The following is a 27,638-nucleotide window of genomic DNA, read 5'->3' as shown; positions in this document are numbered from 1 at the left end:
GAATAATTTTACCTATAGTTTCAAATTTAAACTTGGAAACACCATGAACATTTAAACAAATTTTAATAAAATTCAGAAGTGTTTTGAAGCAGATTCTTACGGACTGTTACATTACCTTAACGCACAAAATTAAAGGTAGAAACTAATTCGACCAAATACAACTTTGATAATTTCATATGTTTACATGTATATCTGCATATGTATATCTCCATCTAAATATGAAAATAAAATTAATTTACAAAACATTCTGCTCTCAAAATACATTTTATGTACCAATATCGATACTAAATATCCAAATAAATGATACAAAGAAACCAAAGAAGAATTACGTCAAAAATCACAACATGAAGGAGTTTCATTTTACTCAGGTTTACGGAAAGCCGCTGATCAAAGAAAATACGATTATGCACCCGATTACGATATAGAATGTAATAATCCGACATGTATTGAATATACGATCGCATAGAAATTACGTTTGCCAGTGGCTCCACATATGGCACAGTAGTACGAGCCAATGTCTGCTCAGCCACTGTCGGCCTTCGACCCTCTTCCTCATGTAATTACGTCGATCCATTCGCCGTTTAATAGTCGGTAATACGTACCGATATTAATGCTGCCGCCTGTCCAACGGTTTACCCCAAACCACCCGTATAACCGACATTCTACTAAATTTCTAATTATAATAACCTCGATCGTGCCTGGTCAGCTCGCGGCCTTTTTCGATACACGGACCTATTATCGATTGTCGATGATGCATTTACCAAGCAAAACGTTCATTAAATTCCAAGATATTTATTTTTCTGATTGGCAAGATACGGGATTTTTATACGATACTGGTTCTAATTTTTGTGTGGTATAACGAAATTGCTCTTCTAAGTTTTTGAGATATTTTAATTTTAACGCAGCTTTGGAGGACAAAAGTATTCGTACACATGCCCTCTTCGAAAAATTCCAGACATATTTTCCTATATTTCATTCCGTGTGATCAAATATATTTAGAAGGGAATTTCGTGACCATTCCAGCAATAATGTTTCGGAAGCATAGGTGTTTTTCGGTAAGAGATTTAAAGAAACGTTGAACAGTAAGCAACGAGGTCGTGTGGAAAACGCGTTCCCGGTGACTTCGCACAATTCGCGACGTTGAATTCAACTTTCTTTCGAGTGTTTCGTTTTTCCCCTGGAAATGAGAGAACTTCTCAGCACCCCCCGTAACTTTACGTAATATTATTCCAGGATTTTTCGTGTTTCTCGTATCGCGTCTCCGCTACAGGCACGTACCACTTCTCGCAATTTCGACGTCCTGCCGATCCAGGATATCCTCAAAGGATCTCGTATCACGATCAAACGAATCACGTGACTTTATTGCTTCGATCGTCAAACAACCCTTTCCTCCGCGGAAAATAAACAGCATTCACATATTAATATTTAAACGTCAACTTTATTTGACTTTAAGGGTGCAAACATTACGTTGGAATGTTTTTGACATTTTTTTGAAGTCTTAAAATTTTTACATATTCTATAAAATTTTACCATTAGCATAATACATGGTGAAACACCAGGTGCGTCATATAATACTTGTGTCACGAGTGGTGACACACTAGGTGCGTCACATAGTACTGGTACAATACATGGTGACACACCAGGTGCGTCATATAATACTGGTAAAATATATGGTCACGCATTAGGTGCGTTATATAATACTGGTGTCACAAGTGATGACACACCAGGTGCGTCATATAATATTGATAAAATATATGGTGACGCATTAGGTGCGTCGTATAATACTGGTGTCACAAGTGGTGACACACCAGGTGCGTCATATAATATTCATAAAATATATGGTGACGCATTAGGTGCGTCATTTAATACTGGTATCACAAATGGTGACACACCAGGTGCGTCATATAATACTTGTGTCACGAGTGGTGACACACTAGGTGCGTCACATAGTACTGGTACAATACGTAGTGACACACCAGGTGTGTCATATAATACTGGTGTAACAAATAGTGACGCATCATGTGCGTCATAAAATATTGGTATACGAATGGCATTCATATATTAATATTTATAGCTATAGATTAGAATTTAGAATAACAATTATTGCATTCAAAGACAACTATAACAATAATTTTAATTCACTAAATTTTATAAATAAATTGTAACATAATCCATAAAATGCTACCACCAAATTTCACAAAGGAACAAATTGCTCAAAACAGAAACATAAGCATCTTTTGTCCACTCTGTCAACAGGTGTTTCAGCAGTCTCTAAAAAGAACAGCATATTTTCACAAGTAAAACGTTATTTTCATCTTCCCCGTGGAAAACAACAACAGGATAAACATTCACGACCTAATTTCCTTCCTCCATGCAATATTGCTTGGTTCTTATCGAAACACCGTTTTTACTGTTTGAGTCGTGTCACTCCAAAGGTTCGTGAAATAATATCCAGAAGAAGATAATAATTCAACCACAGCCTCAGAACCAGTCGAGGTATAATGCGAACGTGATGTAGCCGTTTCACATCCTTTTCTGACAAGACTCTTGGAAAACAAGTCGAAAGTTGAGGTTAATACCCTCTTTCGGATATTTACGTTCGTAGATTTTGGCGAGTACATTTTCTTCGATCTTTATTATTTTTCTGTAAGAAGACGTTCTTTTGTACTTCGAGATGGTTTATTGAATGAAATAAATTTTGTGATGTGACAGGTCTCTTTAAATTTAGACATATTTTAATTTGATACAATGTACAATTATTTTCATACAAAATAATTTCAAATAATAATTTAAAATGATGATGTGAAACGTATCTTTAAATTCCGACATAATTTACTTCCAAACATTAATAATTAAAACTGCATATGAAATATTGTAACATTTATTATGATAAAATAAATAAACATATGCTTGTAATAAAATACACAAATATTGTAACATTTATTGTGACAAGTATCATAATTAAACAACACCTTGTCACCCCACCATGTTTCCCATAAAACAAAAATTAGTAATAACATCAATAACGATGCAAATATCCCAGAGCTCATGTAAATATAAATTGACAAATTAACAAATTGACAAATTAATCATAAACTTGATAATTTAAATTCACCAGCGATACCAAGAGAGTATTAAAAATTGCTTTCTTCCAATCTGAATATTTTGTGTACAAAGTAGAACGATAGCGTTGTAACCTATGGTATGGCGGCGAATCGTGTAAATCCGAGACACGTTAGATCATAAATGGTTGATTGTCTGCGAGCAACTTTACGGCCGTAACTCATCAAACTTCTCCCGACTACACTATTAGAAGCTTGTTTCGCGAGCAAGCGTCAACGTCTTAGGTGTTAAACAATGTTTGCGCTACCGCTTGTATCAATTTCTGTTCATTATTATCGACTTATGGCTGTGACTATCTGCGACGGGGCGAGGTACAGGAACAGTGGCTTCTGAACAGTGGTACAGTTGTGAGCAAGGAGACGCATTATTTGAGTGTAGGTTTGTGGGTTTAGCGGCATTCGACATTTATTTACTGATTAGCGATGATTTAAGGGAATAGGAAATTTGGGAATTTGGGATGTGGAAGTTTGATGGGAATTGAGGATTTATGGATTTGGGGACTTGGGGATTTGGGAATTTGGGGATTTGGGGATTTGGGGATTTGGGAATTTGGGGATTCAAGGTTTTAGGGATTCAAGGTTCTGGGAATTCAAGGTTTTGGAGATTTGGAGATTTGGGAATTCAAGGTTTTGGAGATTTGGGGATTTGGGGATTCAAGGTTTGAGTACTCAAGGTATTGGGGATTCAAGGTTTTGGGGATTCAAGGTATAGGGGATTCAAAGTTTTGAGGATTCAAGGTTTTGGGAATTCAAGGTTTTGGAGATTTGGGGATTTGGGGATTCAAGGTTTTGGGGATTCAAGGTATTGGGGATTCAAGGTTTTTGAGGATTCAAGGTTTTGGGGATTTGGGGATTCAAGGTTTTGGAAATTTGGGGATTTGGAGATTCGGATATTTGGGGATTCAAGGTTCTGGGAATTCAAGGTTTTGGGAATTCAATGTTTTGGGTATTCAAGGTTTTGAGGATTCAAGGTTCAGGGTATTCAAGGTTTTGAGGATTCAAGGTTCTGGGTATTCACGGTTTTGAGGATTCAAGGTTCTGGGTATTCAAGGTTTTGGAGATTTGTGGATTTAAGGATTTTGGGATCTGGGGATTTGGAGATTTGGTGATTTGAAGATTCTGGAATCTGGGGATTTGGAGATTTGGTGATTTAAGGATTTTGGAATCTGGGGATTTGGGGATTTGGAAATTTGGAAATGCGAAAAGTTGAGAGTATGAAATTTTAGGGATTTGAGGATTTAGAAATGTGAAAAGTTGAGAATATGAGAGTTTGGAGATTTGAGGATTTAGGGATTCAAGGATTTGGAGGATTGAGTGATTTATAAATTTTGGAATTTGAATATTTAGAAATATGAAGAATAGGGGGCTTGGGAATTCGACGATTTGGAAATTTGGAAATATGGTAATTTGGGATTTTAGGGATTTGTGGATTTGAGTATTTGTAACTTGTATTTAGAAGCATAAGTGATTGGGAAATTTGATTATTTGGCAATTTGGGGATTTGAAGATTAGGAAATTAGGTACTTAGGTAATTTGAAAATTTAAGAACATAAAATTGTAGAAACTTTGGTATTCAGTAATTTAACAATTTAGCAAATTAGGAGCTTGTAAATTTTGCAACTTAGAAATTGGGAAATTTAGAAACTGTAAACCTTAGAAGCTCAAAAATTTCACTATTCAAAAACTTAATAAATTAGAAATTTTCAAATTAACTTTAAGAACCAAATTTTTCAATTTTCTAAATTCCACCATCTTGAACCTCAAGCTTTCTAAAATACCCAAATTCTTTTGAAGATCCAAACTTTTGTTCTTCAAATCAGAATCTCAAAACTTCCAATTCAAAAAATCTCCAATTTCAAAACCATACTCAAAAATTAATACGTTAAAAAATTAAAAACCTAGCAACTATAAAACATGAAATTTACAAATCCAACATTTCTAAATTAATTCCTAAATTACTAATTCAAAGATCGAAAGTTCCCATATATGTCATAATCCAGAAGCCAACGCAATCTACCTCCCCTCCTGCATATCCCCTTGTCTCACCCTCACCCGTATCTTCCAATTCAATTATTTATTTCAAATAAACTCCAACTCCCCAATTTCAAAAGCACACTCAAAAATTAATACGTTAAGAAATTAAAAACCTTGCAAAAATAAAACACGAAATTTACAAATACAAAATTTCTACATTAATTCTTAAATTAGTAATTGAAAGATCAAAATTCCCCATATACATATGTTATAATCCAGAAGCCAACGCAATCTACATCCCCTCCTGCGTATCCCACCCTCTCCCGAATCTTCCGATTCCGTTCCGTTTTCTTTCGTATTGTTCACGGGTCAAAAGTGAGCCTGTATCATTCGATCGAGGGTTAAACAGCAATTTGGCTATCCCTGTTTACCTCAGCGAGCGTTGACAGGTGGGGCGCCGCCGCGCGTCTATTGATTGGTGCCCAGCATCCCCACTCGTCTCACACTCACATTGATTCCCCTTTTCTCCTCTCGTCCTTCGTCCTTCTTCACCCTGTTCCTTCCATTTTTCCACCCTGTACGTCTCCACCTTTTTAACTCTCCTCTCCCGACGACGCTTCATATTTTTCTTTCGAGAAGCTCGTATTTCGGCGTTCAGCTTCGACATCGGTATTCGCCGTTCGCTTTAAACCCTCTCGCCATTTTTTCCCTCATTTGTTACCGGCGCAGTCTCTCCCTCAATTGAACTTAGAAATTCCGTCTCGTCTTACCTAATCGTTTTCTCCTTCTGTAATTTGTTTCGGCCCTGTCTTTTGTTCGTCCCTTTTTTTATTTCGTGTGTTCCTTTTTCATTGTTTCGGTCGCTTTGTCGTCCGACAAATCAAACTACCCTTTCTTCGCGTTCCTACGTGAATTCCTAAAAAACCGGCTTTCTTCTCTGTTGTGTTTGCGGTATTGGATGATGGTACTATTTGTGGCAAGAATGTTGCCGATTGTCGGACGTAATTGAACGAAATCGAGGATCAAAGGGGAGGTTAAAGGAATGTTTGATGAAATTTCTTTAGTGCGAATAAAAAGTATATTTGTCTTAGGAATACTTGTTTATTGTGTTTTTAAGAATTGTGATATTTGTTGAATTTTGTAAATTAATTTTGTAAATTTTTCTTAGTATTTGTAAAATATAGGTATTTGTTTATTATTTTTTATGTATTGTAATATTTGTTGAATTTTGTACATTTTATTTTATTTGTAAAATTTGCTCTAGTATATTAATAATAATGGAAGAAATTGTAACATGCATTATGCATTATATAATAATACGTACAATAATAATGTACATAACATAAAAATATTACAATACATAACAATAATAGAACAACTGTAAAATGTAGGAGATTAAAAATTTAAATAGTTGAAGATTTAAAAATGAGAGATACTGTAACACTAAATTTTGAAATTGCAAAATTGTAGAACTTGTAAGGGTAAAATTATAAAATACAAGAATTCATAAAATATTTTTGAAACACAGAAATCTACCAAATTTGTAAAATACAGAAAACCAAAAAATCTTTGAAATATAGAAATTTACCAAAATTTAAAAATACAAAAAATCCACAAAATGTTTGAAATACAGAAATCTACCAAATTTGTAAAATACAAAAATCTACAAAATCTTTGAAATACAGAAATCTACCAAAATTTAAAAATGCCAAAATCCACGAAATCTTTGAAATACAGAAATCTACCAAATTTTTACAATACAGAAATCCATAAAATTTTAGAAACAAAGAAATTGACCAAATTTTTAAAATACAAAAATCTATCAAATTTTTAAAATGATAAAAATACAAAAATCAATAAAACCCTGCAAAATTACAATATCAAAGTCATAGCACACGAAAAGACACTTTCATAAACATTCCGATTACCTAAAACGTCTGTCATTAAAATTCACAAAATATTTACAAACAACATCACCGACGGCGATAATATTTTCGAAGGCAGATTTCATTGTTTTCAAACAAGTACTGTTTATCATCAAGTTTATTATGCAAATCCAAATTGTTTTCTTGAACGTACCAAAACGATCCAAAAATTAAATAAAATATAGTAGAAAATAGTTTTGAAGAATTGAGTGAGTTATAACCACAAACTAAAATTCTAAAATTGCCAAATTAGGAAATTACTAAATTCTGAAATTGTCAAATTAGCAAATTATCAACTTCTAAAATTGTCAAATTTTGCATACTACCAAATTCTAAAATTGTCAAATTACCAAATCACCAAATTCTGAAATTGTGAAATTAGCAAATTAGTAAATTACCAAATTCTAAAATTGTCAAATTAGCAAATTACCAAATTACCATATTCTGAAATTGCCAAATTACGAAATTACCAAATTCTAAAATTGTCAAATTACCAAATCAGCAAATTCTAAAATTGTCAAATTACCAAATCACCAAATTCTAAATTTGCCGAATTCCCAAATCACCAAATTCTAAAATTGTCAAATTACCAAATTACCAAATTCTAAAATTGTCAAATTACCAAATTACCAAATTCTAAAATTGTCAAATTACCAAATCACCAAATTCTAAAATTGCTAAATTCCCAAATTACCAAATTCTAAAATTGTCAAATTACCAAATCCTAAAATTGTCAAATTACCAAATCACCAAATTCTAAAATTGCTAAATTCCCAAATCACCAAATTCTAAAATTGTCAAATTACCAAATTACCAAATTCTAAAATTGTCAAATTACCAAATTACCAAATTCTAAAATTGTCAAATTACCAAATCACCAAATTCTAAAATTGTCAAATTACCAAATCAGCAAATTCTAAAATTGTCAAATTACCAAATCACCAAATTCTAAAATTGCTAAATTCCCAAATTACCAAATTCTAAAATTGTCAAATTACCAAATTACCAATTTCTAAAATTGGCAAATCACCAAATTACCAAATTGTAAAATTGTCAAATTAGCATATTTATTATGCAAACCCAAATTTTCCTTGAACATACCAAAACGATCCAAAAACCAAATAAAATGTAGCAAAAAATAATTTTGAAGAATCCACTGAATTATCACCAAAATCCTCAAATTTATTATGCGAACCCAAATTTTCCTTGAACATACCGAAACAATTCAAAAACCAAATAAAATATAATAAAAAATAATTTTGAAGAATTCAACAAGGTAAACGAGATTATTAGTAGAAGATATATTATTTGGTATCGATTGTACAGAAACACGTACGTAACGATGACACGAATGATCGTATTAAGCTTAATGCAATCACTTTGAGGTTGCAGTGCAGATTGTATTACTGACTGCATCATAAAACACAAAGTTTCATGTAACGTGGTTTACATGAAAATTTTAATAGTTCGACCGTTATACTGTGAGCTTGCCGTGAAACGCGAAAAATTTAATTTCCGTGCAATATTCCGTCGCTGTATATCGTCAAATATTGTTTTTCATGCGCGTATCAAAAAGCTTCTCGGGCAACTTTCGAGTTCCAACATTCTATAAAAATTGAAAAACTTTTAATCGCTTCCGTTGGAATGGATTACTTCTTCCATCAACCGGGGACAAGGGTGACAAGCGGCTATTGTCTTCGTGGTATCTAAGCAGTCTCGAAACGTGATAAATATTTTCTACAAGAAATTTTTTGGGAACTGTCAAGTTTTTAATATGATAGTGCGAGAAAGAGGGGAGAGGGAGATGAAATTAAGAGAAAAGTGAAAAATTTGCGAATGGGTGACTTTCGAATTACAAACAGGGTGCATTTTAGTAGACATTACGTAAGAACATTTTTGACATTTTTTTGAAGTTTTAAATTTTAATATAATCCATAAAATTTCACCATTAGTACAATACATGCTGACACACCGGGTGCGTCACATAATACTAGTGTAACAAGTGGTGACACACCAGGTGCGTCACATAGTACTAGTGACAAGTAGTGACACATCAATTGCGTCACATGGTACTGGTGTCACAAGTGGTGACACACCAGGTGCGTCACATAATAATAGTACAGTACATGGTGACACACCAGGTGCGTCATATAATAATAGTACAGTACATGGTGACACACCAGGTGCGTCACATAATAATAGTACAGTACATGGTGACACATCAGGTGCGTCACATAATAATAGTACAGTACATGGTGACACATCATGTGCGTCACATAATACTGCCACAATATATGATGACACATCAGGTGCGCTACATAATACTGGTGTCACAAGTGGTGACACACCAGGTGCGTCATATAATAATAGTACAGTACATGGTGACACACCAGGTGCGTCACATAATAATAGTACAGTACATGGTGATACACCAGGTGCGTCACATAATAATAGTACAGTACATGGTGACACATCAGGTGCGTCACATAATAATAGTACAGTACATGGTGACACATCAGGTGCGTCACATAATAATAGTACAGTACATGGTGACACATCATGTGCGTCACATAATACTGCCACAATATATGATGACACATCAGGTGCGCCACATAATACTGGTGTCACAAGTGGTGACACACCAGGTGCGTCATATAATACCAGTGTAACAAGTGGAGACACCCCAAGTGCGTCACATAACACTAGTATAACAAATGATGACACATCCGGTGCGTCATATGATGTTGGTATATAGACGATGACACATCATTTTCAACTTTTACAAGGATTCAAGTTCTGAAGTTAATCGATTACGAAGATTATATATTACAGAATTAACAAATTTTGAAATTATATAATTGGCAAACTACCTAATTTTAAAATTGTTAAATTAGCAAATGACCAAATTCCGAAATTGTCAAATTAGCAAATTACTAAATTCTGAAATGATTAAATTAGCAAACTTCCAAATTCTAAAATTGTTAAATTAGCAAATGACCAAATTCCGAAATTGTCAAATTAACAAATTACTAAATTCTAAAATTATTAAATTAGCAAACTTCCAAATTCGAAAATTGTTAAGTTACCAAATCACGAAATTCTAAAATTGTTAAATTAGCAAATCACCAAATTCTAAAATTGCTAAATTCCCAAATTACCAAATTCTAAAATTGCTATATTCCCAAATTACCAAATTCTAAAATTGTCAAATTACCAAACCACCAAATTCTAAAATTGTCAAATAACCAAATTACCAAATTCTAAAATTGCTAAATTCCCAAATTACCAAATTCTAAAATTGCTAAATTCCCAAATCACCAAATTCTAAAATTGTCAAATTACCAAATCACCAAATCACCAAATTCTAAAATTGTCAAATTCCCAAATTATCAAATTCTAAAATTGTCAAATTACCAAATCCCCAAATTCTAAAATTGCTAAATTCCCAAATTACCAAATTCTAAATTTATTAAATTACCCTCATAAAATTCCTCATATTCAAACTTTTAAATTCCCACATTATTAATTTATTTCAAATATCTCTCAGCAAAAACGAAATTTTCTCCGCTCCCCTACCGAGAGCCTTGATTAATTTTATTCCCCACCCTGAGAAAAATTTTCAATAAATTTTCTACGTTGAAAAAAAAAATATCGAATAAAGTCTCCTCTTGATTAAAATTTTGTGACATTCGAAATATTTGGAAAGTTGGAAATACCAGTCAAGTGTCTATGAAAGGAGCGTGGAGGATTTATATTCTATGGTTGTACGAGGCTCGACGACAATCCATCCATTGCCGGTAGACAGTTGGCCGGAAAGCTATGTGTTTGAGGTGGGTCGTCTGCAAGTTCGATCAAGAATCGTTGATGGTGCTCATGAGCATGCTCGTCGAGACTGATGTACCCTATCAAACTGTTTGATGTACTGCCTCGTTGTAGAACTCTATTGGTGTTCTCGAGCAAGTCGTAAATTTCGCGGATCCGATCGAGTACGCGATCGAAGATTACGCCGTTTGTATTTTTCACGGTGCCGCTATCGCGAGACACTGGTCACCGATTATTTTCCGATAATCATCCTGCTAGCTCGTTTTCAGCCTCCACTTAATGTGACCACTGATTATGGCTTGATCGTAACCACTGATTAAGGGTTTTGAATTTACCAATTAGTAAATTCGCGGAGTAACAAATTTTCGGGTGGGGAATTATCAATTTAATAAATTGGCGAGTGGACTCTCGGGTTATCAGATTTCTGGAGTCATAAGTTAGCGGATTTATAGGTTAGTATATTTCTGATATTTTAGAATTTTCGAGATTTGAGGTTTTTATGTTTTGAAGTTCTGAAGTTTTCAAGTTTTTAAGTTTTGGGATTTTCAAGTTTTCGAGTTTTTAAATTTTTGAGTTTTGAAGTTTTGGAATTTTCAAGTTTACAAATTTCTAAGTTTCTAAATTTTGGAGTTTCCAAGTTTTCAAGTTTCCAAATTTTAGAGTTCTGAAGTTTTCAAGTTTTCAAAGTTTCGAGTTTTTAAGTTTTCAAATTCTCAAATTTAGAAATTTGGAAATACTCCAGTTTCACAGTGCTACCAAATTTTACAAGAATTGAATTCACATATTACCAAGTTACTATATTTCCAAATTAACATGTTACTAAGTTACCAAATTAACATGTTACTAAGTTACCAAATTACAATGCTCCTAAATTACCAAGGTAATAAATTACCATGCTACCAAAATATCAAGTTACCAAGGTACGATTGTATCAAGTTACTAAGTTATCAAGTTACCAAGTTATCAAATTACCAAGATATCCAGGTAAGGTTACAACGTATCAAGTGATGAAGATATCAAGTTACCAAGTTATAAAGTTACCAAGATATTAAATACCATGCCACCAAGCTATCAAGTTAGCAATATTGCAATGTATCAAATTCCCAAGATATGAGTAACCAAGCTTGTAATGAATCATGTTATGTAGGTATTATGTTACCAGGTTATCAAATTACCACGATATTAAATTACCGTGTTACCAAGATATCAAGTTAGCAATCTTGCAATGTATCAAATTACGAAGATATCAGTTAGCAAGCTTGCAATGTATTGAGTTATGAAGGTATTATGTTACCAAGTTATCAAATTACCAAGATATCGAATTACCGTGCTACTAGAACATCAAGTTAGCAAGGTTCCAATGTATAAAGTTATGAAGATATCAAGTTACCAAGTTATAAAATTACCAAGATATTAAGTTACCATGCTACCAAGATATCAAGTTAGCAATCTTGCAATGTATCAAATTACCAAGATATCAGTTAGCAAGCTTGCAATGTATCATGTTACCAAGTTATCAAATTGCCAAGATATTAAGTTACCATGCTACCAAGCTATCAAGTTAGGAATCTTGTAATGTATCAAATTCCCAAGATATCAGTTAGCAAGCTTGCAATGTATCAAGTTATGAAGGTATCAAGTTACCGAGTTGTCAAATTACCAAGATATTGAATTACCATGCTACCAAGATATCAAGTTAGCAACCTTGCAATGTATCAAATTACCAAGATATCGAATTACCATGCTACTAGGATATCAAGTTAGCAATCTTTGAATGTATCAAATTACGAAGATATCAAGTTAACAACTTGTCAAGCTACCAAACTATCAAATTACCGGGTTATCAAATTACAAAGTTACAAGATTATCACATTAGCAAGTTCCAAATTCAACTTATCGAATTACTAAATTACGAAATTACCTATGCACTAAATTACCAAATTATCAAATTACAAATTCCACAAATCCTTCCATCACCAAGTCACCCTAAAAGTCACAGCAGATGAATCTACTATACCTCCTAGACTAAAAGTCATAAAACAAAGTTTTCCACAAACAATTTTTCCATCAATATTTTGTCTACATACACAAATGTTGGAAGTAGACCAAATTTTTTTTAAAGGAAATTATGTGACTATATTATGTAACTATAGCGTTCTGACGTACAATACAGAATGCATGACGTCTATACGCAGAATGTAGCAGAGAAGGTAGGTTTACATCGAGCTTCCAGTGTAACTTGTTATTCCGTAATGTGCCATCCCAGCTGGCCGATAGTTTACGAAAATTATATCTCTGACGAAATTGCTGGACGGCCTGTTCGTGTGGCAATTAGGAAGGAATTGGTCTCGTCTCGGTATGCGTGAATAAGGAAAAGTTAGCCGTGTCCAGCTAGCCTATTAGCAAATTATCCATCGAGACCAGGCTTATCTCGATACGGTGGCTGTGATCGAACGACACCCTCGCGAAGCAATTTGCCGTGCAACCAGGGAACAGTATTGGCCAGGAATTACTCCAGGTATTATCCTGAATTGCGGGCTGGCATGAACGCGCGCTCGTAAACGTGAACAAGTCAAAATTAAGCAACACGTTGTTCGTTGTGCTGAAATTTTCAACCTCTGCGCAGACTAATTTCTGAGTTATGTACCTCTTTTGTCGAGTGTATGTCGTTTTGTATTTTTCGTGTTGAGTCAACGTTTGATTTATAATTTTACGAAATTATTTTGCAAGTTTAATTGGGAAATTTTTTTGATTTAAAAAATTTGTATCTTTGGGATGTTGAGGATTTATTTTTATATAAAGAGGCAGATTTTATTTTTATTTTAAGGAAACACTATTTTAGAGAAACATTAGATTATTTAGATGTCTAGTTAATTTTTTTTTTGAAGGACTATACGAGTGTTTTGAAATATTTTATCAATTTTTGTGAAGTGAAAGCATGTTGAGAAATAATAATTATACGTGCCGACGTTTTTATTAATGAGGTAAAATTATGTAGATATGAAGCTTTAAAGTTTCACTAGTACATTAAGTAGGAAAAATTGGAGAAAAAATATAAAAATATGATGGGAGAGTGGTAACGTTTTAGACTCATAATCTGGGCGTCGAGAGATTGCGTCCATGGCTCTAAATTTATTTTTTTTTTTTCACATTTTATTCCTCTTTCATTTTTAATTTTCTATTTTACTGTAGATTGGTGTTAGAGGAATTTTATTTTATGTAACTTTAAGTATTTCTGATATTTATTATTAGCAATTTTAAAACAATTCAAGACGTGTAAATACAAAAAGTAAAAGTCAAACAGATATTATTAATACAATTTATAAATACAATCTGACAAAAATTTAATTATGATAAAAATTTGTGCAGCAAAAGTATTACATGATGTGCACATACTATCATGCATTCATACGTACATATATGTGAAGTATCATTTTAATGAATAAAATATGCTATTCGATAAAAATTGACTTAGTATTTAAGTGTAGAACAGTATGCAATAATTATAAAGTTAAAAATAAAATTAATTTCAGTAAACTATTTTTACCACAGTAGTTTTCATTTGAGTGATCAAGTAATCCGCTCTCGGTTGAAATTTTAAACTTCAATGTTGAAGGTACAAATTTAAATTTTTAATGAGTGGCGTCAAACACCCTGTCAATATTTGAATTCCCAATGGAGACCAATAACGAAGTTTAATATTCAAACACACTGGGTTTAATCGAACATTTAAGATGAAATTTTAAAACCTATTTGAATTTGTACGAAACTTCTGCGGTTTGATTGATAGCACTTTTTATTGAATTGTTATTAACCCATATGTTCATACATACATTTTTTTTTGGAAAAAGGCAGTGATGCTTGTAAAAAGAAATTTACTACAACTTTATTGAGGAAATAAAATATTATAATTTATATTAATGTTGTAATGTTATAAAATGTTATAACAAAAATAATACATCACTTAATGTTATAAACTGTACACATATGAGTACACTCATATGTCACATGTGGGAACACATGTTATAATGTTATACTGTTATAAGGTTATAATAAAATGTTATAACAGAAATAATACATCACTTCATATTATAAACTGTACTCATATGAGTACACTCATATGTCACATGTGGGAACATATGTTATAATGTTATAAGGTTATAATAAAATGTTATAATATATATAATAAAATGCTATAAAGAAAATAATAATACATCACTTCGTATTATAATCTGTACTCGTATGAGTACACTCATATGTCACATGTGGGAGCACATGTTATAATGTTATAATTTCATAATGTTATAAGGTTATAATAAAATGTTATAATATATATAATAAAATGCTATAAAGAAAATAATAATACATCACTTCGTATTATAATCTGTACTCGTATGAGTACACTCATATGTCACATGTGGGAGCACATGTTATAATGTTATAATTTCATAATGTTATAAGGTTATAATAAAATGTTATACTATATATAATAAAATGTTATAAAAAAAATAGTAATACATCACTTTATATCATAAACTTGTACTCATATGAGTACACTGCGAACACATGTGTACATGTCACATTTTATGAAAGTGAATAAACGCAGTATACTCAAGTAAGTACTCCAGATCAAATGAGTTAAATTGACGAATAAATCATTCATATAACTAAAATAGATATGTAACATAAACAAATAATTTGTAAGTCGACTGCAATATTAAAAACGAAAGAATTGCACATCATTCATCTAAATTTTCATTTGTCCCATTATCTTAACTCCGAAAACAAAAGATGTTGACTTAGCTCCAGCTCCCGTTACATTCGTCAAAATTTCTTGTCCCCTACGTCAAATATTGTACTTTTCTAAAAGTCAAACAGAACGGTTCCAAATATTTCCACTGCTGCAGAGGACAGTTCCGTCATCGTTAAAATCGAGAATTCATAAAATTAACGGCAGTAAAAAGTAAACTTTTCGTTGTTCCGTTCCTTTCGGAACTTTCCCCGGCGTCTCTTCAGCGACATCAAACACCATTCTCCTCGAATTCAAACAGAGTCCCCGGCATTTTCCAAACATTTGCAGCGTCGCGGCGATAAAGAAAGTTTACAGTCCGCTGAAATCAATTCTGACCCGACGGCTCCCCGGTGAAACCGTTCATCAAATCGCTTAATCGAATTATAACCGGGACGAAGCTCGAGAAGGACAAAACCGAACCCGGTCGATTCTCGAAGTTCATTCGACGAAGAAACGGATCCCCCCCGTTTTTTCCCAAGGCCCGCAGCTTCTGGAAATTATTCAGTCGTTCGTCTTGTTCGTTTCACGAGACGGCGAGGATCACTCGGTATTAACATAAAGTGGATTCAATATCTGCGGCTAAGAACTTAATTTAAATCCCTGGAATATCTTAAGGGACACAATATCGGATCGTCGTGGAGGAACGTCTCTGTGTGCGCAGTCAACAGACATCCAGAAAGATATTGGGCAGGAATTGAAATCGAGTTAGCTCGTTAGATCGTTGAAGACGAACGAGATTTGTCGTGGGACGCTTTGATTAGCGGAGACGACGACAGAATAGATTTGCACGGTTAACATGACGAATATCCTCTTACACACTTTCCCACTTTACTTCAACTTACTATTTCCCTTACATTCTTTTCTTTAAACATAATAGATATTTTTGTTCACATATGTTATACATATAAGGTGTTACCGCTACTCACGATTTTTCTCCCACTTGCCACCTTACGAAAAAAAGTTTAGAACAATATTTGCAAGGTATGAAGTGCACAATAGATATTAGTAAAGAAAATTTTGAAAACAGTTTGTTCTCTCGGCAAAGTCAAGGTCACCTTGGGTTTTTTAAATAGGAATATACATTTTTTTTATTCATAGCTTTAGAGGACATTGAGACGAATTCAAAACACATGTTACATGATATTTTTATTAACATATTACTCGATTTACAGAAGTAGAAATGTGAAGTAAAAGACCGGAATATTACGTGATGGTAGGCGGCATACATTTTGAACATGTAATTAAATAAAGTGTATTTTTCTTACGTTCTAGTTGCGTGTTTACATTCAGTATTCTCTTCGGAAACAAGTAATGGTTACACTATCAAAGTCAAAAGCTAAGTACATCACCTTTCTTTTGGTAACACCCTGTATAATTCTTGTTCAAATGTATACTATGCTGTAGTAAAAAATGATGTCACGTAATTTGGAGGTTAGGTGCACTTGATTCATAATTTTTAACACAGATGAAAATTCAAAGAGTTTCGTTGTATTGATCAAGAACCAATTTGATGATTGGGTATATCAAAAGTATTCTTCTAGAACCATGTAATTTGTAGGTTAGGTATCAATTTATTCTCCATAATTTGAGGGACAGAATCAAAGATTTCGTCGTATTAATCAAGAACCTTGTAATTTGATGGTTAGGTGTATCAAAAGTATTCTCTATCACTTTGAACACAGACAAATTTGCAACGTTTCATCATATTAATCTGAAGTCATGTAATTTATAGGTTATGTGTGTGAAAAGTATTCTTCACGATTTCGAACAAAAATAAAAATGCAAAGTTTCATCATATTCATCTTACAAAATATCGTCTTGCTTTTACAATTAATTCAATTCTGTAAAATTGTTAAAACTTGAAATTTTACAAAATAATTCATGAAATCCTTGATAGAAAATTTGATTTTCTAAATCGTTCGCAAGATTCAAACAAAATAATGGACAATTAAAAATTTGCTTTTGCAAAGAACTGAATTCTGTCAAAATTATCAGAACTTGACAAATATTCCATAAAACTTGACTTTCCAAATCATTGACAAGCTTCAAACAAAATGAAAGACAATTGAAATCTTGCTTTAACAAAAGACTGAATTCTATAAAAATTATCAGAACTTGAAACTTGACAAATATTCCAAAACTTAACTTTCCAAATCGTCGACAAGATTCTAACAAAACGAAAGAGGACTAAAATCTTGCTTTCACAAAAGATTCAATTCTCTCAAAAATTTCTAGAACTTAAAACTTGGCAAACATTCCATAAAACTTGACTTTCCAAAATTGTCGACAAACTTCCACCAAAATGAAAGACGATTGAAATCTTGCTTTAGCAAAAGTCAAAAGACCAAACAACGCATAAATACTTGACAGAAAATTTGACTTTCCAACGAAATGGTTGACAAGGTTCGCGCAAAATGGTGGACAAGTGGAAGTTTGATCGGCGAAGCTTGAAATTATCGGTGCTCGAAGCGGAATGGAGGAAATTTCGAGTAATGGCCGTTACAAGCTGAACGACGTCGAACGATCGACAATGTCGTTATGTTTCGGTTATTGCGATTCGCTTCACTGTTTTCCATTAACTTTATCCGTTATCTTTTATTATGGTGGTTTGCTGGCCCACGGGGTTTATGGTGACCGACACGTTTCCCCGTTAAAGCGAAAACACGGACCTGCTCTTGAACTGTGTTCAAAATTGTGTTCGCCATTGTGAAACGTATTCTCGTGATTCGATGGTGACGTTCGTAACTCGATGGTGAAAATTACGAGCAATGTATTAAAATGCGAGTACGAAGCATTGGACTTTTAATGTTCTGACATGGGGGCAAAAAACGTTTTCATGGCAACAGAGTCGCTTTCAAAGATGCTTGCAATTATTCGAACTTTTAAGTTTTCAAATTCGCAAACTTCGAAATCTGTAAATATTCAAATTTGGAAGGTAATTCTAGTTAGAAAAAGATCTATTTTAGGTAAAAATTCTAATTACATTGACATTAATATTTTGACACTGTTATATAATCTAACTAATCCTCAAATTTTCCTAAACTCTCTAAGTTTAATATAGTAATTTTCCTAATCCTCTAAAAATCTCTAAATTTCCAAATTCTCGTCACAAAAGAGTCTTTTATTCTGGCTATAAATTTTAGCTATCTGAAAAATTTTTGAACAAATTGCGTACGTGTGAAAGAAGAAGATGCAGTGATTTTCGTCAAGCTTTTAGCATTGAATGTGAAACAATATTTAGGACCAAGAACGTTTCCTTACAGCCAGTGGTTCTTCCATGATTAAACGAAACCGTAGCGTTTCACGCGAGGAAAATGCACGCAAAGAATCAGTGTTCTCGGAAGAAGATTGGACGATCTAAGCCAAACAAGAAGTTCTAAGTAAGAGGCGACCAGGCGGAGAACATTCTTAATCATGTAAATGGGAGGTTGTCTTAAAAGCTCTTTCGAATAATAGCGATGGTTCTAATGAAAGATCGTGGCTTCTAGATTCTACATCTTTTGCTAAAAGATTTACCAGATCGAACGAGTTCACATTAACTCCTTGCCTTCGAGTCTCACTCGTGACGCACTTAGAACTCAAATGTGACACATCTTACTCAAAGAAATACTCAAAACTTAGGTCCAACTGTAATTTGCATAATTAAGGATCGCTGAATATAAAATACTCACAACATTTTAATTTTTCTTGTTTTGTGATAATAGCTAAGAATGGTAGTTTTGACTAACACGTATGACAAAATGGATGGCAAGAGGTTAACCTCTTAAAGTTTAAGAGGTTAGGTTAGGTTTTAAGACTTGAACTGACAGGTTAAAAGAATACATTTTTATTAAGAAAAAAATTTTTAAAAACGATCAACGCAATGATGATTAGACTTAACTGAATCACTTATCAGACTTAATTGAGTTAACTATTAAGCTCGTAGCTGGAGATAATATTGATCTTATTGGTTTATACATCATTAGACCCATTGACGCATTGAGTTTTTGCCACAGCAGTAAAGTTGGTTTTCTTCGTAAAAATTGAGGATTCTAACCTATAATACCTCATATGTGCGGTACCTCATATATCCCACAAATATTTTTGGCCTTCTTAATTTCATATCTCGTAATTCAATATCGAACCAATCAATTTCTCCCAGAATCGCCCTCTGACAACTATAATATTAATTATACTAGACGCTAACTCACAACGCATCGTGCGACTGCCCAGGTACACATCAAATATTTGAACCATTAACCTAATGTAATCGACCAATTCTAGTTTCAGCTGTAAATAGAGGGTCATAAAAACACCATTCAATATGATACATCAGTACCTTAATAAACATGTTATTATTTTTTCCAAGTCTATTACTATTTTATCCCATTTTTCCCCAGTTTTGATTACACTGCATTGATTTTCATGAAACATGAAATTTACACATATGCTGCCAGTACTCATATGAGTAAAGTTTGTAACATGAAGAGATTATTATAACAAAAGATTTGTTCAATAAATTTGTATTCAAGCACCCTTTGTATTCGAGCACCTTTTTTCCAAAAAAATATTTGTGGGAACAAATGAGTTAAATGAGCCCTAAAAAACATTTTAAGCCTTAGTCAACATATACTAAACTTGGTAAAAACATTATAATTCTACACTTTATTTTAACCACATACATATGTACCATCTTCGCACCAGATTAAGTGTCTATAAAATATCTAAATGTTCAAAGTTCCCAGAGAACGTTTCGGCGCCATGAAAATACCACCACAGAAGAAAGAACGAGAGGCGTATACAAAATTCATAATCCCACGGTGTTATAATGTTCACCGGTATAGCAACGGTGTAGAAAGTCCTGGTATGCATAAAGTGTGGCGATGGGGTAGACGATGAGATCCTTCGCGAGGAGGGGGTTGTTTCTGGCCAGGGAAGGGAAATGTTATGACTCGAAGCAGCAGGAGACTGTAATGGATCGCCGTGAGCTGAACACGGCCCAAGCTGCATTTCCACTTTATAAATCACCATCCGTACTTGCTGAAAAATCGGAGAATGGCCGGTGGGAATAAACGGGGCTGATTTTTTCGCAAAATCATCCCTTCTTCCGCGATAATGGTTCGAAGAAGAGGATGATACGGAGGATGAATTTTATTCGGTAAAGGGATTGAAAAGGGAATGAAACGGTGATTTTGTGTATTTAGTGAATGAATGAATGCGGGGTGATGATGGAGGAAATATTTTATTATTGTATACTGTAGTGAATTTATGAGAAGTTGGGGGATGATGAGATTATCAGTTGATGAGATGACTGTATAAAGTTTTGATTTAAAATACTAGGTTAGTTTTCATTTAACCCTGTTTTAACTCTCTTTTCATTAATTCGACTGAACATTATCGTTAATATACTTCTAGCATGCAAATTGTATCGTACAATAAAAATTTGGTGAGTTCATTTTATTCAAAAATTAATTCTGAGGCTTCCTGTTCAGAACGTCCCAATTTATGCTACTTTATATACCTGAGATCTAGGTATGTGAAAATTTACATATGTGGAGATCTAGACATGTGGAGATTTACATATGTGAAGATCCAGGCATGTGGAGATGTACATATGTGGAGGAATACACATGTGGAGATCCAGGCATGTGGAAATTTAGGTATGTGGTGGTTTACATATGTGGAGATTTAGGTATGTGGTGGTTTACATATGTGGAGATCTGGTATGTGCAGATCTACATACGTGGAGATCTAGGTACGTGGAGATTTCGGTATGTGGTGGTCTACATATGTGGAGATCTAATATGTGCAGATCTACATATGTGGATATCTAGGTATGTCGAGATCTAGGTACGTGGAGATTCAGACATGTGGAGATCTAGTATGTGCAGATCTACATATGTGGAGATCTAGGTACGTGGAGATTTAGGTATGTGGTGGTCTACATATGTGGAGATCTAGTATGTGCAGATCTACATATGTGGAGATCTAAGTACGTGGAGATTTAGGTATGTGGTGGTCTACATATGTGGAGATCTAGTATGTGCAGATCTACATATGTGGAGATCTAGGTATGTGGAGATCTAGGTACGTGGAGATTCAGACATGTGGAGATCTAGTATGTGCAGATCTACATATGTGGAGATCTAGGTACGTGGAGATTTAGGTATGTGGTGGTCTACATATGTGGAGATCTAGTATGTGCAGATCTACATATGTGGAGATCTAAGTACGTGGAGATTTAGGTATGTGGTGGTCTACATATGTGGAGATCTAGTATGTGCAGATCTACATATGTGGAGATCTAGGTATGTGGAGATCTACATATGTGGAGATCTAGGTATGTGGAGATCTAGGTACGTGGAGATTCAGACATGTGGAGGTCTAAGTACGTGGAGATTTAGGTATGTGGTGGTCTACATATATGGAGATCTAGTATGTGCAGATCTACATATGTGGAGATCTAGGTATGTGGAGATCTAGGTACGTGGAGATTCCGACATGTGGAAGTCTAGGTATGTGAAGATCTACATATGTGGTGATCTAGGCATGTAGAGATATACACATGTGGAGATCCAGACATGTGGAGATCTGGGCATATATAAATCTAAACATGTGGATATTTATATATACGAATATCCGGATATATGGCATCCCAACTTTAAATATATTCTTAATTTTCAACTTGAAATTCATCCCAAATATTTGTAGACTAATCCGAATGTATAAATCCGCTGTTCTTATTTGTTCTCAGGTTCCGCAAGAGGAATGAGAAGATTGCACGAAACGCGCTAAAGTCGACGATTCCGCGAATCTGCAAATATACAGCTCAGATATCGAGAGTGTATTACGCGAAAGTTGCACGCAATTAGACGCTTATTGGGGGTGCATTCTCCTCAGCAGGATTCCTTTCCGAGCTAACAGAGCTTCGTTTGCCGGTTTTCTCGGGCTGAACTAATTATACGGGTTATAGGGGCTGCTTTAAACTTTAACTTTCAAAGTGGAATTACTCTTTTTCTACGCGGAATTTTATGGCGTAAAGCGCATTTCAGAAAGGCAAATGTCCTTCTGGATGCACTTTTACGTTACGATACACTTGGGTGTTTGTAATCTTAACAAACTGATTCCTATTATGCTTAATTTTCCATACAAGGAAATTTCACCCTATTCTATTAGACGTTGAACAAGGAACGTTTATTTAATTCGTTGTATATTTGTACTTTTAACTTCTCCGCATTTTATCGTAAATAAAAATTAGGAAATCGAGAATGCAAATTATAATGTATGTATTATGCGGTTGTATTTTATTAAATGTAATATGCTATTAAATTCTTGCATTTTGTTAAATAAAAATCTTAACAGTTCTTCTATTTTATTAAATATAATATATACTTTTTTGTTAAATTAAAGATATATAAAATTAAATGCAAATAAAATATATACACTAATGTTTTGACAGAGTGTGATGTCAGAACATAATATAATAAAAATATATGCAATTTTTCTGTTTCATTAAACATACACAAATTTATTAAATATAAATAAAATATACTCACTAATGTTTTGACAGTGTGTGATGTCAGAACATAATACAATAAAAATATATGCAATTTTTCTGTTTCATTAAACATACACAAATTTATTAAATATAAATAAAATATACTCACTAATGTTTTGACAGAGTGTGATGTCAGAACATAATATAATAAAAACATATGCAATTTTTCTATTTCATTAAACATACACAAATTTATTAAATATAAATAAAATATATTCACTAATGTTTTGACAGTGTTTGAACATAATACAAAATAAGGGTTTAAAAAGCAGAAGACACAAAAGCTACACAAATATTTGACAACAGCTACATTTTAAACTCCAACAAAAGCAACAAACAGCAATTGTACTAAACAGCATCTCAATAACAGACAGTGTATCAAGGACAGCAACAATCCGTCGAAAGCGTAAAGTCGACGAAGGTAAGAAGAAAGCGTGGAAAGAGAAAAAGCAAGAACGATGATCCTCGAATCGAGTGACTTACGCGATCCCTTTGTTTTCAGCTGGCAAAAGAGAAGAAGAAAGAAGAAGAGTGGAATAAGGGGAGTAAAAAAAAGTTGGAACGTTGGAGCTTGAAGGCGGAAGGAAGAAAAGTCAGGGTTTGAGGGAGACGGGACTTTGGAGCAGGAGGTACTATCTCGGAAAATTATGTCAGTCCTATCTCAGGTTGAAAACAGAAGCGCGACGGGGTGCGGGCGATATGAAATAACCGGAATAAAAGGGAAAGTGAAATCTCGAGCTTTAACGGGACACCGATGGAATAGAAATATTACCGTCCGGATAAATTCTGACCCGTTCCCTTTCCACTTCGTTTCATCCCTCGTCAAGGGTTATCGATGTCCCTCTTTTTTTTGTCCCTTTGACGAATCTTCACTTACCCCCTTCAAGGTTAATCGCGGGGATATTGAATGTGTCAATCGTGTGATCTTAAGTGATATTGGATGTTTGCTTTGGTTTAGGGCAAGTTTTTGGGGGTTGAAGATTTTTGGTACAGTTTGTGGATGAATATGTTGATGATCAAAGATGTAATGAATTATGATCAAGTTATGAAGGTATTTACAACGGTAGAAGGTACGAAATTTTTGTTACTGCAAATCATTATTCAGGACTTATCCCAAGATTTAGTTCAAGGTTTCTCCCTCCAAATTTTTTGGAATTTTATAATTTTACATGCTTAAATTCTTGGATTCTGAAATTTCAATTTTTCCAAATTTCTTAGTCCATAATTTCCATATGTATAAATTCCCAGATCTCCAAATTGCTATATCTCCAAATTTCTATATCGCCAAATTCCTACACCTCCATATCTCAATATCTCCAAATTCAATAAAGTTGAATCTCAAAGTCCCGAAATTCTAATATTCCCAAATTCCTATGTTCTCAGCTTCCTACATCCCCAAGTAGGTAAACTCGAAATTACGTTCATAAACCCCTACATTCCCAAACTTCTACACCGTCAAATCTCCAAACTTGCAAATACCAATATCCACTGATCCCCACATCCCCATATCCTTAAGTCTCCAAATTCTAACCTGTCCAAATTCCAACACATCCAAATTCCCATCTTCCCAACTAAATCCACAAATCCCCAAGTTAATCCTCCCTCTCTTGCCCCAAATCTTTAAACTTCCATAAATTCCCAAAAACCCAAAGATCACAGAAAATTTGGATTTTTGCTGATATACCTTCAAGCGAGGTTTCTCATCATCCGGTTGCTAGATTTATCCCCAAATCCCGAAGTTATCCATCCCTCTTGTTCCTCAAATCTTCAAACTTCCATGAATTTCCAAAAACCCAAAGATCACAGAAAATTAGGATTTTTGTTGATATACCTTCAAGCGAGGTTTCTCATCACCCGGCTGCTAGATTTTTCCCCAAATCCCCAAGTTAACCCTCCCTCTCGTACCCCAAATCTACAAGCTTCCATAATTTCTAAAATCCCAAATATCTCCAAAAAATAGGGATTTTTGTTGGGGTTTCTCTCATGACGCGAGAGACTTTTCTTCGCCAGATTTCTCCTAGAGGAACCATATTCCCTCGAACGCGCTGAATTACTGCGTAAGCGTTGCACCTCAAAGAGTTCGCTTCTTTTCACGGAATAATGGCTTTTCCGTGTCGTTGAATTCACTGGCCGGCCCTTACGATCGCGTCCCGTTCGAAGTTCGCGTTCGAAAATTCGACGGTAAATGTCCCCCCCGAAGCACCCCCGCAGATGAAAGGATGGAAACCACCTTCTCGAAGAAGGGAACTGTCCCAGTAGGTGACGGCGATCGGTCTCTAAAAGGTTCTCCGCGTAGCATCAAACCGATCAAGTATTTTCAAACTTCTCCCCATCCATCTTTTTCCTCGACTACTCCCTCGTTCTCCCTGTTTCTACTTTCTTTAAGCTACTTTCGGCCTCCCTCCACCCACCAGTTACTTTCCTCCATGAAAGTGCGCTGCCTGCGGCTTCGGCGATATCACTTTCCGATAAAAGTCAGCCAGCTAGCCGGCTACGGTAAAGAGTTAAAGGTCCGAGAGCCACAAGAATGCGGGAGCAGGGAAAAAGACGCACGAAAAACACTAGACTCTTGCGTACGTGGTTACGAAACTTTTACGTTGCTCGGGGATTTTTCTTGGGAGGTTGTAAAGGGAAAATCTTGGGAGAGATTGCTCGTGGAGGGCGAATCTACTGAGAGGTGAACAGAGTCTTGTGAGGAATTGGTGAAGGGGAAATATTGTGGGGGGTTGTTTATGAAGGGCGAATATTGTGATAGATTTATGAAAGGCGAAGTTTATAGGAAATTGTTCATAAAGGGTAAAATTTGCAAGTGGTTAGTAGCAAACGTTAATGTAACATTATTTAATTAATTATTTTGTTTTGGGACCTCGGGATTTGGGGATCTAGAGATGTAGTTATGTGGAGATTTGGGTCTAGAAATTTGGGTTTATGGAAATTTAGAAATGTAGAGATTTCGGTATGTGAAAATTTACGTATGTGGAGACCTAGGCATGTGACGATGTAGGCATGTGGAGATTTACGTATGCAGAGATCTAGACATGTGGAGATCTACATATGTGAAGATCAAGGCATGTGGAGATCTAAGTATGTGGAGATCTGGGCGTGTGGAGATATACACATGTGAAGATCCAGGCATGTGGAGATCTACATATGTGAAGATCCAGGCATGTGGAGATCTAGGTATATGGAAATCTACGTATGTCGAGATCTACATATGTGGAGATCCAGGCATGTGGAGATCTAGGTATATGGAGATCTACGTATGTGGAGATCTGCATAAGTAGAGATCTACATATGTGGAGATCCAGGCATGTGGAGATCTAGGTATGTGGAGGTCTACGTATGTGGAGATCTGCATTTGTGGAGATCTACATATGTGAAGATCCAGGCATGTTGAGATCTAGGTATATGAAGATCTACGTATGTGGAGATCTGCATATGTAGAGATCTACACATGTGAAGATCCAGGCATGTGGAGATCTAGGTATATGGAAATCTACGTATGTGGAGATCTGCATATGTGGAGATCTACATATGTGGAGATCCAGGCATGTGGAGATCTAGGTATATGGAAATCTACGTATGTGGGGATCTGCATATGTGGAGATCTACATATGTGAAGATCCAGGCATGTTGAGATCCAGGTATATGGAGATCTACGTATGTGGAGATCTGCATATGTGGAGATCTACATATGTGGAGATCCAGGCATGTATAGATATACACATATGGAAATGTAAGCGTGTGGAGATTTATATATGTGATGGTCTAAGCATATGAAGATCTACGTATGTGAAGACCTAAACATATGGAGATCCAAGCATGAGAAGATCTAATCATATGGAGATCCAAGCATGTGAAGATCTAACCATATATGAGATCTAGGCATGCAGAAATTTTCGTGCATTTTGTAAATTTTCTCAATTTTCGCAATTTTTGTGCATTTTGTAAATTTTGTAAATTTGATCAATTTTATAAATTTTTGTACATTTTATAAATTTTGTAAATTTTGTAAATCCTGTAACGTTTATAACTGTTGCAGCCTCTACAATCTTAATACCTTTTGCAACTTTTGTAAACTATAATAGAAAATTCGTCAATGTATTCATTTAGAATTTGCACATTTGCCTTATATCCCAGTTTCTAATTAACAAAGTATCTTTGAAAATTAAACCGTACTTTGTCGCCGACGATTATTGTAGATTCCAAGTTGTTGTTGCATCAAACAGCGAAGGGAACAGTTTGATTTCTTGAGTTCATTAGAAAGAGTGAACTTCGTAAGATCGATTATGTCTTCGCACGAGAAATTCTACTGCATAGTATGACGCGCTGTTAAGGAACAATTAGGAAGGATTTAACTCGAATTGCATCGCTCAATTAGGTATGCAGTAAATTAACACTTTGAAGAGTGACTAGTTCCAAGGTAAATTATCTTTGTTCCTATTCTAAGTACATACAATTATACT

General features: G+C 34.4%; 1 protein-coding gene across 1 annotated transcript in view; it reads right to left on the bottom strand.

Moving 5' to 3' along the window:
* Window positions 1-27,638, bottom strand: part of GluRIB (Glutamate receptor IB) — a 377,596-nt gene that overhangs the window by 173,814 nt on the left and 176,144 nt on the right. The window lies entirely within an intron of this gene.

Source organism: Megachile rotundata, chromosome 3 (assembly GCF_050947335.1).
Source record: "Megachile rotundata isolate GNS110a chromosome 3, iyMegRotu1, whole genome shotgun sequence".
In the NCBI taxonomy this organism is placed as follows: domain Eukaryota; kingdom Metazoa; phylum Arthropoda; class Insecta; order Hymenoptera; family Megachilidae; genus Megachile; species Megachile rotundata.
The sequence above is the reverse complement of the archived record's forward strand: the minus strand, read 5'-3'. Positions and strand labels throughout refer to the sequence as shown.